Genomic DNA, 14,969 nt, shown 5'->3' on the forward strand with positions numbered 1-14,969 from the left:
CAACAAGTTGACATAAAAAATGGGGTACAATAAATCATGATCCACATAAGGGAAATAAAACAATTGAAATAGGTGGGAGTGGAAAAGAGCTCAACAGGGAAAAAAGGAAAAATAGGATGGGAGGACAACTTAATTTGGGGCAGGTCGAACCAAGAAGAGGCCTTAATTAAAACAAAGTTCATCGCTAATCACAATTTAAAATCAGTGTTATATGTTGCAAAATAAAGCTAAGCAAATGTATTCATTCAGATCTTGCTCTAATCTCCCACATTCACCCCAGTAACGTCCCAATTGCACAGGTGTAGATTGAGTTTGAGTCTGACCTCCATATCCTCAGTGCAGACCAGCTGCAGCAGATCCCTAAAAGCCTACAAAGGGAAAGGAGCCATTTCTGGCCATTTGCAATATATCCTGGGCAAGCAAAGAACATATGGCCAATGGTTTCTTTAAAGTTCTTACAGTTATGGGACTGTAAGTCGCCATTTGTGGTCCAATTGCTGGTAAACATTTTGAGAGGGAGCGTGATGACCCTGAATTGGAAATATAGCTATCTGTTCAAGGGAACAAAGTTACAACAATCCATACCACTGCAAAGCAGAAGACATATAATTGTATGCTACCCTGCTCAGTATCCAATATATAATTGCAGATATGCATTATATTGTAAACATATAGAAAATAATGTCTAGGATAACTAAAAATGTAAAACTCCCTCTCTTATCTGTACAGCCCTGTCCCTAAAACTTTTGTTTAAAATTGAGTGAAGCCACTAGGTATCAGGTAGTTACCTTGCAGTTTGATACTACTATTTAATATAGTGGGTGTGTGATGTATTCAGTCTGTCATGATTACTCTTAAGTTATGACCTAGTAAGACAGCCAGAAAAATGAATTGTTATGATTATTGGCCATCATCTTCACAGGTAAGGCTTTCCTCTCATCGCCCATTAATTTTTGTTAATAAGCCTACAAGGGCAGAGTGTAGTGTGCCGTCCCTATTAGGTTTTGAAATGCCTTTTTAAAACAAGCATTGGTAAATGCATTAAGTTTCAACTATGTGATTAATAATAAGCAGTTTTTTGTTGTAAGTTGTAGCTTGCTGAGTAGTTGTACAATATAAGTTGCAGAAAGTTTGTTAAAGTCACATCACTTGTATTTATGCAAAAAGGCAATACAATGTGCTGTTACTAGTGGTATAGTGTGGGTAAGTAATAGCAAAATATTGAAAAATTAAATGAAAGAGGGAAATAGTAGAATTAATTGACGTAATAGTAATGCTCAATGCTACTGCACCTACTACACCATATTCATCTTGACGCCGCTGTCTGCAATTTAACTGCACTTGTGGTTGCCTGTTTAGGAATAAAATATAGCAATATTTGGATGTTCAGTGGGGTGCCTGGAGCTTTTGGGCCCGGTGCCACTGCACCTGCTTCACTATTGGAATCATGACCCTAGTGCTTGCTAGATAACTGCACTTATGACTGCATGTTTAGTTGTAAAATATAGAAACATTAGGTGTTTAGAGAACTTCTGACAACGTTTTTGGCCCAGTGCCACTGTAAATCCTGCACCATTCAAATAATGACCCTGTTGCCTGCAAAATAACTGCTCTTCTGACTGCCTGTTGAGTAGTAAATATAGCAATATTTGGTGTTTAGTGGACTTATGAAAACTGTTGGCCCGGTGCCACTTTACCTGTTGCACCATTTAAATCAAGCCCCGTTTTACTGCAATGTAATTGCAATTGTGACTGCCTATATAATAATAAAATGTTGCAATATTAGGTGTTTAGAGGAGTTCTGAAAGCTTTTTGGACCGGTGCCACTGCTTCTGCTGCACCATTCAAATCATGACCCTAGTGCCTAAAAGGTAAATGCATTTGTAACTGCCTGTATAGTTGTAAAATATAGCAATATTCAGTATTTATTGGGGTGCCTGGAGCGCTTGGGCCCGATGCCACTGCACCTGCTGCACCATTCACATCATGACCCTGTTGCCTGCAAGCCAACTGCACTTCTGACTGCCTATTTAATAGTAAAATATAGCAATATTTGGTGTTTAGTGGAGTTATGACAACTTTTGGTCCCGCTGCCATTACACCTGCTGCATCATTTAAATCAAGAGCCTTTTAACTGCAAGGTAACTGCATTTGTGACTGCCTGTTTTTTTTTTTTTAACACTTTATTTTCCAAATAAAGGAGACAACTCACATTGCATTGCATATCTTTTTTGAACACCCAAAAACAAATCGTACCTGACAGTTTGCGATATAATAGTGGACAAAATATTGACCCACACAGTGGCAACACACAATGGACACCGGATCCTGACCCCACCCCCCCACACCCACCCCCACCCCTTTCCGAACTATAAAGCTTTAAGCAGTCAATTTCCTGTGAACACTCTGAGCCGCAGCCTCACAACAAGTTTCCCCAACGTCGTGCCGTGCGACAGTGTGCAGCACCCGACTCTCAGCCCACACCCTCTGGCACTATGCCCTTTTCTGTCTCTGAGGTGGAAGCTTGCTTGGCCATGTCCAGGTGTACTCTCAGCGGTCTCCATATGTCTTTAGGACGGTATGTCAGTGGCATCAAACTGGCATATAACTCTGCATTAGTGTTGCAGTACACTAAGCTACGCAGCCAGTCTTGTAGCTTGGGGGCCGTATTCCTGCCCCAGTGAATGGCCACCTCCCTCTTCACCAGCAACAGCCCCAGGGACGCCAACCTCCTAGCTTTCTTGGGAATCTGAGCTGTATAACCCAGGAGGGCAATTTCAAGAAGGGGGACAAGTGGAATCCCAATGATTTTCCCCAGTGTCTCATGTACCTCCGCCCAGTAGCTCTGTAAATGAGGACAGGACCAAGCCAGATGAAGAAAGCCAGCATGTGGCGAGGTGCATTTCAAGCAATTGTGAGGTTTAGTAGCATCAATCTTGTGAGCCATGGCTGGTGTAAAATAAGCACGGCGGAGGAATTTAAAATGTAGTAACTTATGGCGGCTGTTAAGCGAGATGTTCCTTGTGACCACACAACACTTCTTCCATTGGTCATCTGTGATCGCCCCACCCACATCCACCTCGCATTTCTGTCTGATCTTGATGTCCTCTACAGGAAGGAGCTGGGCGCAGGACTTGTACATTTTAGAAATTAGGCGAGCGCCACTTGTGCTCCCCAGGACCAAGCTAAGCGGGGGGAACGAGTCCCGCTCAACCGGAAATGAGGGAAACTACTCACGCAAGGTGGCATTCATTCTGCACATTAGGAAGCGGGTCATAACACTGCAATCCAGGAATCTGTCGTCTGCGTCTATTGTGAAAACATGCCCCCCGGGGAACAGATCACCTATCTTAGCTATGTCTGCTGTTGCTAATGTGCTCTGTACTATTCGCTCTCCAGTAAGTGGGACCCATCTGGTATTGGGCAAAGGCAGGGCGGAGGAGTATAAAGATGTGGCACCCGCGCGCCTTCGCAGCTTATCCCAGGCCCAAGCAGTCATTGACACTGTCTGAATATCCCACTTTTCCTGTGGGAAACCACCCGGCAGCACCTCGCTCAGTTTGTCCGAAAGAACTAGGTCCGCCTCTGGTCTCAGAGATGGGATACGTGCGTCGGGGTCAAACCAGGCTTGCGCGTAGTGGCACTGTGCCACCAAGTAGTACAGTTGGAAGTCTGGGACATTAAAACCTCCTCTGTCATAAGGCAGGGTCAGTATAGACCAGCGAACTCGAGGACCTCTGCCACCCCATACCAGTCGGATCATAAGCGACCTTAGAGTGTGAAAGAAACCGTCCGACAGGGGCACAGGGATATTATTAAATAGATATAACAATTTGGGGAGAACCACCATTTTTAATATGGCCACCCTACCAGCTAGTGACAAGGGTAGTCTCAGCCATCTGTCCACCTGCTCTTCTATTTTTTGAAAGGTCTGCCCATAGTTCAAGCGTATGATCCGAGTGGTGTCCAGGTGGATGCGGATGCCGAGATATTTCACCGAGTCTTGGCACCATTCAATTCGCAGTCCCATCTCTCTGTGCTCTCCGTTAGTGGGAATATAATAGATTTGTGCCAATTGATACCCAGCCCAGAGAATCTGCCAAATCAGATAATTTCACGAATTAGAGGAGCCAGGTTTAGGTGGGGCTCCCGGTGATACAGGATGGTATCATCCGCGTATAGGGAAGCTAAAAGTGGGCCTGTTTTGAATTGTAGCCCTCTATGCAGATGGCGTTCTTGGAAATGCCTGACTAATAGGTCCATCGCTAAAATGAATAATAGGGGGGGATAGGCGGCAACCCTGTCTAGTCCCACGGTATAAACAAAATGGCTTGGACAGAGTACCATTCAAGCGGAGTCAGGCCGAGGGGCCGCTGTATAGTAAGGAAACAATTGCGATGAAACTATAAGGTAGGCCCATGCGCTGCATTACTTCCACTAGGTATGGCCATTCCAAAGAGTCGAACACTTTCTCAGCGTCAAGCAACACCGCTGCTGCTGGAACCTCCGGTTGGATTCTGTGCAGCACAGTGAACAGTGTTCAGAGGTTCAAGGATGTGGAGCGTTTGGGTACAAAGACAGACTGCATTGGGTAGATGATGTACTCCATCAGCTGTGAAAGCTTGTTGATGAGCACTTTCGCCAGTATTTTGTAGTCCCAGTTCAGTAGGGACAGCGGTCGGTAAGAACCGCACTGTTTAGGATCTTTACCCGGCTTCAGAAGAAGAAGAATCACAGCTTCACGCATCATGGGGGGAAGTTTTGTTTTTCCAAGGCCTCTGCATACACCTCAATTAACTGGGGGGCCAAAATATCTTTGAACTCTTTATAGAAGTCCCCGGTGAATCCGTCTAATCCCGGGGCAGTAGAGCCCCGCATAGAGTCTATGCCAAATAGAACATCAGCAACGGAGATTGGCGCTGCCATGAAGTCAAGCATAAGCTTCTCCTAAAACACCAGTTCGATTTTGTCTAGATACTCAGTCTGTGCCGTACCGTCAGGTTTGGTCTCTAGACGTGTAAAGCATAGTGTAATAATCTAGGAACTCATTCCAGATAGTCACCGTGGAAGTGAGCGTGATGCCGTTTGCGGAGTGTAATTCAGTGATATAGTTTTTGCTGTAAGGTGGTCTCAGCATTTGCGCAAGGACTCAGCCGGGCCACTCACCCTCCCCGTATCCTCTGGCCGTGTGGTATTTTCCCATGTATAAAATCGTGCGATCCGCTGTGTCCCTGTATTCAGTCAATAGGGCAAGTCTCGCAGCCTGAGCAGCTGTGTCCAGGAGTGTCGCAAGTTGGGAGTCTATTGCAACTATTTCTTGCTCGATGCGGGTCATCATCTGTCAAAGATCTCTAAGTGCCCCCCGCCTGCTTGGAGATGCACACTCCCCTGATAACAGCTTTAAAACCTTCCCACAGAACCACCGCGGTGTCCACCGAGCCGGTGTTAAGCTCTAAATAGTCCTCTATCGCTTCCCTGACCACAGCCTTGAACAGGTCGTTTTGGAGGGCTCTACCAGGGAAGCGCCACTGTTTCTCATACCCCTCTGGACGTGGGAGCCTTAAATGTACAACTATCGGAGAGTGGTCAGAGTACGTGCAAGTGTAGTATGGGAGTCAAACCAGTCTGCAACCTCGGGAGAGATCAGCCAGTTATCTATCCTTGACCAGGTGCCGGGTGGGCCAGACTGCCGCCAAATAGCAATTAAAGTGTGTTGTTCACAGAGGTCCCTCAATGCTCACCGTGTGCGTGGCTTGGCGGTGCTGTCCAGGACGGGGTGTATTAATAAGTTGAGGTCTCCTCCCAGGAGTAGTGCATGGGAGCCTAGTTTTGTGACCCGTGCCTTCAAGTCATGGAAAAAATCAGGCGCATCTACATTGGCAGCATAAACATTGACCAAGGTGACTGTGTGGCCATATAGGATACCCGTGACTATCATGTATCTGCCCCCTGAACCAATATAGCTGTGCCCCTAGCGTAGTTGCTGTAATTGGCAAAAAACCTGTGCGGGCCCCAGCTGGTGCCAAAATGGGCTGAATCGGTAACGGTGAGATGTGTCTCTTGTAAGTATGCTATGTCAACCTTATGTCGCATGTGATAGTGGATCACCTGCCGCCTTTTACGGGTATTATTGAGCCCCCTGACATTCCAGGACATGAAGATGTCGGCCGAGGGCTCCTGAATGTTACCTAACCGTGGCATTTGACCAGTGTGTGAACTCTTGTCTGTCAGGACGTGTACTCAACGGCAATGTGGCAAGCAATGCTACAATAAAGTGTGCACAATAACCAAAACAATGTGTGTGTCTGACCCCTATCCCCCTCCCCCACCCAGCCGCCCTCCATCCCGAAGGTGGGCATCCCTTTCAAGATTCACCCGCCCGTCGGTCATGGGGACCGCAAGGCTAACAACCGAGGACCAATAAGTGGACCGCATCAATGCACTAAGCCAAACACAAAGGATACGCCCAGGGGGGGTGGCAGCCCGCAATTTGACCAGCCACGTGAAATGTCTGATAATAACATTAAACAATATGAAATCCCCATAGCAAAGTAATAATGCAAGTAAATACATTCAAACCATCATCCAGTTCCAGAGTTTGAAAAAAGTTCTGCGCTAGCATCCGATCCGCTGTGTGGCGGTGAGGCATGCACGCCCTCCGTTGTATTCTGTGTGCTCCGCCCCCTATATGTGCGACAAAATTCCTGGGCCTCTGTAGGAGTGTCAAATATTTTGGACCTGTCGTCAAAGTCCACTTTCAGCCTCGCTGGATATAGCATTCCATATTTAAGCCCAAGGTTGCGAAGCGTGGCCTTCACTCCCTGGAATTTCTGTCTCGCCTCCTGAACCACTGGGGTAAAGTCTGGAAAGATGGACAGCTTTGATCCCTGCCATTCAATTACTCCACGTTCCCTCGCCATCCTCAACGCTGTGTTGCGGTCTCGGAAGTTCAGGAGCCTCGCAATGATGAGCCTCGGGGGTGGCCAGGATTTGGTCTAGTGCCGAGGGATCGGTGCGCTCTTTCAACGACAAAGCCAGGAGTGAACGCATCACTGACAAACAGGTCTGTAAGTAGCTTCTCGACAAAGTGGTCCATCCGGCCTGTGGATGTTGTCTCACAGACTCCCATTATGCTAATGTTGTTGAGTCACCCACGTGCTTCCAAATCCTCGTTCTTGATGGCAACTTCCTTTAGCAGGCGTTTAGTCCTTTCTAGGCGCTTCAAAGATTGGGCAGTTCCATCTTCCAAGTCCGATACCCGTGCCTTCACCACATCCAAACGTCAGTCGTGGGCCTGGACTTTGGTGGCCAATGACGAGATAGTGCGATCCAGTGAGTCAAAGCGGGAGTCCAGTGCCTTAAAACCTGCCCTCATCTCAAGCAGTAGCGATGCAACAGAGGCCTCAGGAGGTTCCGGTGCTTCCGCAGTGTGCGCTTTGTCTGTCATCGCGGGGGCAGTGATGTAGTTCCTCAGTCGTCTTCCCGAAAGGTAGGGTACTCTGCCTAGGAACTTTACGTCCCATACCTTTAGGGTGGCGCCGTTCCTGGAATGGGCCCCGACAAATCAATGAGTCGTGAAAGTGGCATGAGCAAATGAAGCTGGCCGTGTACGCCTCAGGCAACGGGGGGACTATGGGTTGTAAGGTAACTGCTGTGCACAGTCCATAAAGGTCGACAGTTCCCGGCCGTGGAGGAGCGCAGGAGGCTGGCAGGAGCAGCCTCCTCGGTTATAGGGCAGGTAATTCGCACCCAATGCTCCACTGGGAACAGATGGCAATGTTGCATGGAAGGCGGTGCAGGCGTATCGCTGAAAATGGGAGGGTCCTATGTCCTATGCGGTGCGCCTCTGGACTGGCACGTTACATGCAGCAATGGAGGTGCAGATGATTAGGGCCCCGGTGGGCACCCATCTGTGGTGCAGCGAGGGGCATCAAGCAGTCGCACCACTCCACCACACCCCACCCACCCGCCCTCCGCCTCAGACCGGCGCCCCAGCCCCCAATGGCTTTGGCGCGTGGACCCTGTCCCCACCGTGCCAGAATTACACCAGCTGTATCTGGGAGGCGGGGCAACCGGGCCGAGCGCAGATCGCGGGAACCGGATGTCAGCCGTTAGGGGATCCAACATCCGCCGCCTCCCTCATCCGGTGCCCAGTAGATGTAGGTCACGGCCTCAGCAGTCGTCCACGGGGAGCCTCGTAGTGCAGGCCCGCCCAGGCGCTTGATGTTGCTGCGCTGGCAGGCCCGGTCCTCACAGCAGTCGGTCGCTCTTTAGGCCCGGCTGGAGCTGGCGTGCTGAATTCAGCTCCGGAGACGCAGCTCTGCCTCCGCCGTCAATAACGCTTGGAGTGGGGCGGATTGCACTGCCGATTTTGGGGGAAATCGCCGCTTGGCCATGCCCCATATCCTGTGAATGCCTGTTTAGTAGTCAAATATGGCAATATTAGGTGTTTAGAGGAGTTCTGACAACTTTTGGGCCCGGTGCCACCCCTCCTGCTGCACCATTCAAATCATGACCATGTAGTTTGCAAGGTAACTGCACTTGTGACTGTCTGTTTAGTAGTATAATATAGCAATTGTAGGTGTTTAATGGGGTGCTTAGAGCTTTTGGTTCTGGTGTCACTGCACCTGCTGCATCATTGAAATCATGACCTTGTTGTTTGCAGGGTAACTGCACTTGTGTCTGCCTGTTCAGTTTTACATTTTAGTAATAATCTGGGGTTAATGGGGTCCCTGGAGTTTTTGGCTCCTGTGCCTCTGATCTGCTGCACCATTCAAATCAAGTCCCTTTTAACTGCAATTGTGACTGCCTGTTAGTAGTCAAATATAGCAGTATTATGTTTTTAGAGGAATTCTAACAACTTTTAGGGCCGGTGCCACTGCACCTGCTGCACAATTCAAATCATGACCCTGTTGTCTGCAAGGTAACTGCACTTGTGGCTGCTTGTTTAGTAGTAAAATATAACATAGCTCTTGTATATTAACTTTACTTTTAACTTGCAATGTTTATTAGGACATTTAGAATTTGATCATAATGACCAAATCTGATAGGTTGAAAAAAACAATCTGATAATGCCTACAAAGTGCAAAGCAAGGTACTGAGGCATGAATAGGAAATGCCACAAACATTTTAGGGCTATAGCATTTGCTTTACACAACTGAATAATACAAATCAAGCATTTTAGCGTACTGTTAGAAGCTGTCTGTCTTTTCCATCGGAATGAATCATATCTTGACAGTGAATTTGGCTTAAACAGTATGACAGCTTTAGTTGAAGTATCGTAAATATGTGAAGACAGAGGAAGTTAACAATAAAAAAAAGTTCCACACAAAAGCGAATGCCCATAGTAATTCAATTTTGGAGAACAGATAGGAGCCCCCTTGGAAGATATATTAAATATAAGAGATTTAACAAGCGCTGTGCAGGCGAAGCCTTTACACGGCATCCAACTACAGTGGGAAACAACCTTTACAACGCAACTATTACATCGCACTACACTTACAATGCAGGCATTACAACGGAACATCCTTTACAACGCATGACACTACAATGCATACCATTACAACGCATACCATTACAACGCATGACACTACATCGCATGTCACTACAACGCAGGCATTACAATGCATACCATTACAATGCATACCATTGGAGTTAGAATAGTAATTTTTAACCCCTACACTATCCAACACTTACCCTACTGTTGCACCCCCTGGAGTTAGAATAGTAATTTTTACCCCTATACTATCCAATACTTACCTTAAATGCAATGTAACAGTATGCGTTGTAATGGTATGCGTTGTAAAGGTAGTATGTGATGTAATGGAATGCGTTGTAAAGGTAGTTTTTTAAAATGCGTTGTAGTGTCATGCGATGTAATGGAGTGGATTGTGAGGCTCCTGTATATTAATTTGCATATTTTGATATAAACAAATTCAGACAATCTTAAGGGATTGGTTGTGTGAGGATAAAACGCTCAATCACGGATGCAAATCCAAAGGAACATTGTTAAGCCAAGAACATTTTAATTCAACTAGACTATGGTAGTTTAATTAGTGTTGAACCCTTTCTTGTCTTTTTCTTTTCAAGTACTATGAAGATGTCTTGTTGAAGGCCATGAAAGAGAAGAGCCTCTGCCCTCCAATGAAACAAAGCGTGAAGAAATATCTGACATTTTAAAGCAATACCCTGATCAAGGCACCAGAATATATTGTCAATGAAGTTCATTTTAAAAGCATGCATAATCTAAAGAAATGACAATGATGTTGTGTCTATCCATCTATAAATAGTAAATGATTCTTGCATATGTGCTTTGCTTGCTGCAGAAATCATTGCTCCTTAATAAAAAAAATCTAATTTGGTTAATTGTCTGTAAGACTGATTGTCAATCATGTTGGAACTTTGAAATACCACAGCTAAGGCTGTGGTGAAAATAAAGACAGAGGAATTATCTGTTCGCTGGCCAATAATCAGCACATTTCTGCACTGAGCAAATATTGTGATCATCATTAGAGAGGGTATAATTCACAAAATGGCTTGCAAGGTTATGGAGAGCATTGGAGGTTAACCAAGGAAAAATATATTTTCTAAATTCAGAGATCTAACTGAGATGGTGGGGATGGACCTTTGGTTTGCTTTCTGTAGAAATTTGAATAAAAATCTCAAAAGTTCTGGTTGAAGGAGTGAAGTTGCATGAGAACCAGTGAGATAAACCTATAGTAATTTACTACCATTATGATTATGACTGGGGACATAAGGCTATCATGTAGGTAAACGAAAAAATCAATTCCCACCCAAGGTAAAAATAATATATCTTTTTTTCAGCATCTATAATCAGTGATGTATAGAATTAATTAAAAGCAATCTTTTTATATTTTAGTAAACATAATGTCCCAATAATTTTAAATTAGTGATTTCTTTATTTCAGCTTGATTGAATCATATAAGGTAAAAATAAAACAATAATATAAAACAAGATAACTTCATTTGAAAAGCACATTATATGTACTGTAAAATACAATTTGTTCCATAAATAAAAAATGTTGTACCCATAGTTGTCAGAAAGGCATAGTCTATGAAAGGTTTTTGTGCTAATGAATGCTCAGTCCCTTGTCAGATAGCATACTAGTAAGGCTAGGTAAACAAATATTTGCACATGGAACCATACAAACTATCATTAAGAACAATACTAATATCTAAAAATGCTACTCACATAAATAGTATGCTTCTATAAAACCCGCTTATTTCAGTGCTTTCATCTTGATGTACTATATTATGGACAATTAGTGTAAAATTGAATAAACAATACAGTCATGTGTATTTGTTTTACATACTCTTAGAGCAGTATGGCGATTAAAGAAGACAAAAAAGGGATAAAGCGTAATATTCCACTGTGAACATTGCTTTACAAAGGCTTTACAGAAAAAAGACATGTTCTTCATGCTCGATTGGTGTACAACTCATGGGACATGTGTTGAATATAATTTCTTTTTTATTCCAAAAACAAGTAAAGCAAAGCCAAGTGTAGCAGCCAGAATTTTATGTAAAGTGCGCGCACAATAGGGTTACTTATAAAATTCATAAATTACTCAAATTCAGGTACAAATTTAAACATCATATAGGAATTTACCAGACTGCCCAAATTAACAGTGGATGACTTTGCTTCTGACAAAATATTCCAATAATTAATTTCCACTTTTCGTGAGCACCACAAGTCAATGCAGTGGGATGTGACCAATAATCATTCAAATCCAGCTTCATAAGACATGTTTATATGTATAGTAGTGAAGGGATATTACTTGCTGATTGGCCCTCGAGTAATTCCCTGACACAATCCCTATATGGACCCAGCTTCTCATTTGTCCACAGCCTGATCCAATATAAAATTGGTCTCAAGTCAACTATATCCGAGAAAGACTGAAGATTCATATAAAGTCTTATTGGGAGCGTAGGGGCACTGGTGGGAAGTCTCTAAAGACTTCCCAACAGGATAACAGCTCCTCAGGCGCTGGTCTGCATGGAATCTGCGGGTTCAGCATGGATCCCCTGGGCTGCGCTTAGATTACAGAATGAGATGCTGTGGGCGATTTACTCACCTGTGATTGATTTCTTCAAACACTGCAGCCTCCATCCTTCTAAATTAAATTTAGCGACGTTGCAGATTTAGTGTGGACCGCAGCCTGAGGGGCTGTAATCCTGACTTCACCTCATCCTAGGATGCCCCCCCTTCCCCTGGCCTGAGGTAGACCCATCCGCAAAGGAATAAATTACCCTCTATACGCCAGGGTCGAAACTTCGACACTCTCCCCCAGTGAGCCTGTACCTGACATCATCTCAGCCCTGTCCTTTTCACCGATGAATAATCTCTGTGCGCCATCAGAAAATAATAAACACTTGTAAATACACGAGGGACAGGCCTACATGTAAAACTGGTGCCACTGTGAACCACGGCCAGTTTGCTAAGAATATTAGAATGTGAAACTGATTGTTTAGTTTATCTCTTGAATTCACCTCCTTTATATCTGTCCTACTTCACGAGCACTTTCCCTTTCTCACACTACCTTCGGAGGAACCTTTCTCTAATGGAACATTGAATATGGTGATCTGTGATAAAAAAAATAAAACCAACACTATTTGAGCTATACTTTGTGCCTTTGTGTCATTTGAGAATATACATACTTGAATTGTGAAGGAATTGGTGGTACATTAATGATACAATGTGAATTCTATATGTACCTGATATATAGGCTTTCCTGTTTTCAGTTTCTATTTTTGGTAAATTCTGGTGGGGTTTTTTCAGTTTTTTCTTAAAAAACATTGGTTATCAGTGGTTATACATTTTTGCGCCATTAAAAACAACAGAAACAGGTTTTTTTCCGAAGTTTAGGGAATTTTAATTTAATTTTAATTATTTCTTGCTTTCTGCACTGATAGTGCATGTGTATAGGTAGTGTGTGCACAGGGTATATGAAGACCAAATACATTTTTACTGCACCAGAATGGACTACTAAGTCAATAGCGTTCTTCATTAACTCTGAAGATTGTAAAGATGCTTTCAGCATACACTCTAGCAAGTGACAAGGATATCTTACAGGGAAGCACTTCAGCTCAGGTATCGATTTTGACAGGCCATCCTACAACTTGTTCATATACGTAGCTGAATTACTCCAAATAAAAACAATATCACTCCAATCTTAATTGAACTTGGTAGGAACTTTTTTCAGCACCATTCCAAGTGACACTGTGTTCCATGTTTACCAAACGCCTGGTGTCATGTTTTCACCACTATCTCAGATGCTTGGTGACAACATTCGTTTCATACATACCTGTCACTACATCTTTGAATGTTTGAAAACTGGGCTGTTTGGCAATTCACTTACAATCAATACTGACTCACTAGAAAGGGGGACAGATGTATCAAAGGACTTCACCCATTCTCTGTCTGTGGGTAAATGTGATGCTACATATTAGGACATATTCTAATTAATCCAGCCATTTCACCTATCAGTGAAGTCAAATGTAGCCAAAATTTCAAAAATGATTTTGATATTTCCCAATTCTCTACAGTTTATAAAATAACTAAATAAGACCTAAAAATGCAACTAAACACTGCATCTTTAGACCAAGGACCACAAACCTAAAAAAGCAGAAGGAAGAAGAGACAATGTTTCAGTGACATCCCTAAACAACAAAACTCAAACAGAATAATGTTAGCCCAGTCTCTCTTGATACTACCTTGTATAACAAAGTTACATTGTATTGGCCCCTGAAGGACAAAATAAAAATGACTCTTTCACTCATATTTTCCTTTCTTTGAATGGCACTTAGGTTGTGGTTGCAAAGGTGTTTTTTCAGTGTTTATATGATTACACCAGTGATGGCTATTTTCCTTTTGGTGGGGTTTTATCAGTTATTATAGGTTTAAACCTAAAACCAAATAGCCTACTGATATATTTTTACTTAATGAATGCTTCTCACAACTAAAGTGTAACCTTAAGTAGTCTAGGACCATTGTTTTCTATACCTAATGTAACAACAAGCATCAAACTGCAGGTAGAACCAGATGGAGCGATCATTTTTTCTGAGGCCTTGGTTTCAATTGAAATAAGTCTGGAATGTCCCCTTCTCTGTTAACTTTAGTAGCTTTAGCTTGAGTATTTGCTTTGTTGCCAAGAATAGACTCCACTTTTTCTATCCATGTATCAATCTCATTTGTTAAACAGTTCACTGTGGCATACCTTAACTGTTTGGGAAGTTTTGGAAGTTTGGGTTGCACAGGCTTATCCACTGGACTTTTCTATTTCCCATTCTTTTCATACCTGTGCTGGCTTCAAACAATAATAGCGGCATTGCCTTCAGTTATCTGGAACACTAAAATCTTTGGGGCTCAAATTCTAGAGCTAGGGAGGAGGTGACCCTGCCTCTTCCTGGCGCTGACGGGTAAATGACAGGCCTGCGCTTGGCACAGGCTTTGCTCAGGCACTTTCCGTTGTGTGGTGAAGCAGGGCTGCTTAAATGTACCCATTGGCATTTGCCAGGTGTTCAGCCCCAGCAGGTCTCAAACTATCCGGGAAATCTGGGTCCTGGAGTCCCCCTCGAAGCATGTCCCATGCTGTGGAAAATCGCCCAAAGGCATTTCCCAGGTGTTCAGCCCCCACCTGCTGGTTTTAAACATTCTGGGACCTAAAGTCCCCCTCAAAGCCTATTCCGAACTGCGATGAGCAAGGCTGCTTAATTACGCTGAAGACGTTTTCCTGGTGTTCAGCCCCCCACCAGCTGGTCTCAAACAATCTGGGCAGTCTGGGACCTAGAATCCCCCTTGATGTCTGTAAATTAAAAAGCTACTAAACTATTTTATAATTGCATGATAAATGTGTATTATGTTAAGTTTTCTTTATATTAAATTACGTATATTTATATTTGTTTTATTAAGTTATGTAGAATAGTAACAAATATATTTAAATGTAATTT

This window comes from Triturus cristatus, chromosome 10 (genome assembly GCF_964204655.1).
Source record: "Triturus cristatus chromosome 10, aTriCri1.1, whole genome shotgun sequence".
Taxonomy (NCBI): Eukaryota; Metazoa; Chordata; class Amphibia; order Caudata; family Salamandridae; genus Triturus; species Triturus cristatus.